This window comes from Pan troglodytes, chromosome X, assembly GCF_028858775.2.
Source record: "Pan troglodytes isolate AG18354 chromosome X, NHGRI_mPanTro3-v2.0_pri, whole genome shotgun sequence".
NCBI lineage: Eukaryota > Metazoa > Chordata > Mammalia > Primates > Hominidae > Pan > Pan troglodytes.
Window position 1 is genome coordinate 5763019 of NC_072421.2, and position 4469 is coordinate 5767487.

Here is a 4469-nt window from a genome sequence, read left to right on the forward strand (position 1 = left end):
TTCTCACACCACCGTGAAGTCCGGAAATTGTAAATGGGACCATCCTAAGTCAAAGACCATCTGTATATCAATTTATATGTATACAAGTTTTTATGTAAATATATAAATGTATATGTATGTATATACAAGTGTATATATAAATATGTATGTGTACATGTATACAAGTTTATATATAAATAAATGTAATTATATATGATTGATAGGGTTTGGCTCTGTGTCCCCACCCAAATCTCATCTGTAATTGTAATTCCCATGTGTCCAGGGAGGGGCCTGGTGAGAAATGATTGGATCCTAGGGGCGGATTTCCCCATTGCTGTTCTCGTGATAGTGAGTGAGTTATCATGAGATCTGATGGTTTAAAAGTGTGGCACTTCCTTGCTGTCTCTCGCTCCCGCTGCCGTGAGAAGACGTGCCTTGCTTCCCCTTCACCTTCTGCCATGATTGTAAGTTTCTTGAGGCCTCCCCAGCCACGCGGAACTTTGAGTCATTAAACCTCTTTCCTTTATAAAGTACCCAGTCTCAGGTATCTTTTTATAGCAGTGTGAAAATGGACTAATGCAGTGATATATAAGTATACTGTATATATTATTATATACATATATACAATAATTTTACTAAACAAAACCAGGTACATATATAAAGATGTAAGATATTTTATTTTATTTATTTATTTGAGACAGGGTCTTGCTCTGTGGTCTAGGCTATAGTGCAGTGGCATGATCTGGGCGCCCTGCAGCCTAGACCTCTGGGGCTTAAGCAATTCTCCACCTCAGCCTCTGTCTCGAGGAGCTGGGACCACAAGCTTCCACGCCTGGATAATTTTTGTATTTTTGGTAGTGATAGGGTTTTGCCACGTTGCGCAGGCTGGTCTCGAACTCCTGAGTTCCAGCAATCCGTCCGCCTCGGCCTCCCAAAGTGCTGAGATTTACAGGCATGAGTTGCCATGCCCAGCCTAAAGATGTAATTTAAATATGGAGGTGGATATTCATTTATGTACTATATAAAAGTGTATATAAGTATATGTAAATATGCATAATATAAACTTTATATATACTAATTTTTATATAAACATATAAATTTATATATGTACATAACTTTAACATATATATGTGTGTTTTTAAATTTTTTCCAATATTTCCCCACTTTATTAAGGTTGACCACCATGATATTTATGTATCTAAACATTTTTATAAGTTTTCAGTGATGTTTAGATTCTGAATTATTTTTCCATAATTAAGTTAATTTAGGGAAATTTGTTTGTATTTTATAGAGAACAATTTTCTTTAGGATACAGATAGGAACATGTATAATTTGCAAATATTACAAAGATGATTTCCGAATCTCAGCTGACCTCTTTCCCAATTGCAAGCACTCATTTAGTCTTTAGTGACAAGAGAGAACAAAAACAACCACCTACACACGTCTGTGTGAGATTCTGGTGGCTTAGAAATCCCTGAAAGAGCAGTAAACTGTGATTATTGAAAAGCTCAGAACACTGGCAAGGCTTAAGTGCAAAGCATTTAACAGAAGGACACAAGAATCGTTTTCCTAACAGGAGCTAGGAACTATAAATGTCATTTAGGAATGCATTGAAATGCCGTTGCCTAGTGTGAGTGTTGCACAGAAACTCCTGGTCATTTCTTCTGGATCTATTATTTTGGGTAAGCTTCCACTATCATACCATGGCCCTGCCCTCCAGCTGCACAGGCAGCCGCTAAGGCATACTGGCCTCCTTCCTTCCGTAATCTGTTGGCAGCTGCCACGACCAACCTGCAGCCAGTAGCTCCAAATGGGTGTTTCAGGGACAGAGATCCACCCCAGTTATTAAACTTCTCCGAAGGAAGCAATGTAACCTTGCTTTTTCTACCCATGTAATTTTGTGCAAACTAATCAGAATCCATGGCTTTAAAATTAGCTAAAATCTTACCTGAGAAAGCTTTGTGAAATTCAAAAGCATCAATATCACTCATGGTTAATCCTGCCTTTTCTAGAATTTTTGGAGTCGCATATGTTGGTCTGAATAATAGTTGATCTTTCAGATTGTGAGACACGTACATAAAATCCCTCAAACACTCCTTCGGCTTATAACCCATTGCCAGAGCCTTTTCCTCTGCCATAATCAACATGGCAGATGCGCCATCAGTCAAGAAAGAAGAATTTGCAGCTTTCGCTGTGCCGTAGGGCTTGATGAATGCAGGTTTTAGTTTAGCCATTTGCTCCAGTGAGGAAGGACGGATGCCATTATGTTTGGTAACTGTATCTTTTCCTGGTACTTTGAAGGGTACGACATCAGAAAGGAGTCCTTCATCCTGTGCCTTCTTGGCCAGACTGGGACAGCGCAGTGCATATTCATCCTGTTCCAGTCGAGAAACAGCCAATTGGTCTGCAGAGTGGCCCGTGGTCTCACTGGTGGAGAACTCAGAAACCGCAGGGAGCTCAGGTGCTAAGAAATTCAACTGGCATTTAGAGATTGAAGACAGTCACTGGCCCACAAATTTGGCCTTACTTAGATCAAGCATCAGTTTTCTCATTTTCCTTGACTGACGAATAGGGACATGGAACATCAACTCGACACCACCTGCCATGATCACATCACACTGGCCAGAAGCAATCAAACCAACACCTGTGGTCATGGCTTGGTTGGCAGAGATACAAGCCATGGTGACAGTGTGAGCAGGAGTCTTGTCAGAGAAGGCAGCTCCAAGGGCAGCCTCTCTAGCCACATGGCTTGTTTTCACTTCCTGAATGACTGTGCCAAAGATGATATAATCAGCTACTTCCTTGGGGACACTGGGCTGATGCAACAAACCCGTAAGTGTTGCTCTAGCCAAATCATGTGGTATCAGGTCTTTATAAGAAGTGCCTGACAGCAAAAATGGAGTGCCAACACAATCCACCACCACAATATTCCTTATATTGGGTTTGGCTAATGTCTTCCTCGTTTCGGTCTGGATGGCTGGGCAGCTCGCAACTGGGAGGAACAGCTCAGAGGTCTTATGGAAAATCTGAGGGACCATTCTGATGCAGTGATAAGTGCATCAGAAGTGCACTTTTTAAAAGTGTAAGTCAAGACGGTAGTCATTCTGGAATCTTAGCCGATGTCCGCATGGACTCCTACTCTGAGCAAGGCTCAGACCCCGTGATTTTACATTTTAAGTTTACATTTCAAAATTGGCCTAGTCATTTTATTAGCAGTACTTATGTATATTTCTGTTTTATTGAACTTATTAAGGTTACAGCTTCTTCGCACTGAAAAAAATAATGCCTAAAACTTCAAAAAAGAAACATATGGACAGCCTCCTCTATGCATCCACAGTATATTAAAAGTTGATTTATGGGCACTTTGGAAATGTCAGTGTCTGACTGAAACTTTCCAGCAAGGGTTGGAGTTGTTGCTCTACTGCAGATTTTTTCTTTATTTCTGTAACAGTCCTTCATTAATCCCCTTCCCCCATGATCATCTCAGCTTATTGTTCAGGAAGTTGCCCTGACGAGCCTCTCTTGCACAAGATGGATACTGCTTAGCTAAAACCCATGGGGCAACACCAACGATATTATGGAGAAATTCTGGCTAAACTAGAGACTTTCTCTGGGCAGCAGAAATCTTTAGGAAAGAAGTAACTGGCAGGTACTGTCAGAGAAATGTTGGGTAATCCTGTTGGGAAATCAAAACATCATTTCTTCATTGACCCTTTCATGAGGTCTGAATTCCTAAAGAAAAAAAAAACAGTTGATGCTGTCACTGGTGAGTTTTACACATCCATATGTTTTACTCTTCCCCTTAGCAAAAGCAAAACTACACTAGGCATAGAGATTTACTATCCTGAATCTCAATCTCTGTATGCAGTATTCCTATCACACTGCAGTATTTCTATAGAACTAAAATGACAGAAGCACAGAGTGTCTAGATTCTGAAGCTGGAGGGCATGAAACATTCATGCCACTGGCCATAGCTATGAGTGACTTTCTCAAGTCTTTTTTTAAGAGAAACAATTCTCTGAAAGTTATAACCCCACAGCTACTAGAAACAGAAATTCTATATCACTAGACTGCTGGTATTTTTTCCTATGCTTTGCCCAAAGAGCAGCATGAAGACAGACTAAATGATCCATATTGGAACTACCTGAGTCAATCCCTTCATCTGTGACTCCCAAACACTGAAAATATTGCCATAAATATGATACCTACAATTACTGTTCAGCATCATGCAAATGCCCGGTTAGCCTGAAACTCAGAAATGTTTAAAAAAAAATCCTAAGGTTGTAGGAGATTTTCCCCTCATGTTGTTTGAATTGCTAAGAAGTCTTACAGTGGACTTCTTACCTTAGCATATCCATGGACTAACTATGGTCCATGGGCCAAATCCGGCTCACCACTTGTTTTTATAAATAAAGTTTTATCGGAAAACAGCCATACCCATTCATTTATGTATTGTGTGTGCCTGCTTTTTTGCTACAAAGGCAGAGTTG

General features: G+C 40.2%; 1 pseudogene; it reads right to left on the reverse strand.

Annotated features, from left to right (window-relative positions):
* Positions 1-1652: 1652 nt before the first annotated feature.
* On the reverse strand, positions 1653-3082 carry LOC740185 (trifunctional enzyme subunit beta, mitochondrial-like; annotated as a pseudogene).
* Positions 3083-4469: the final 1387 nt, after the last annotated feature.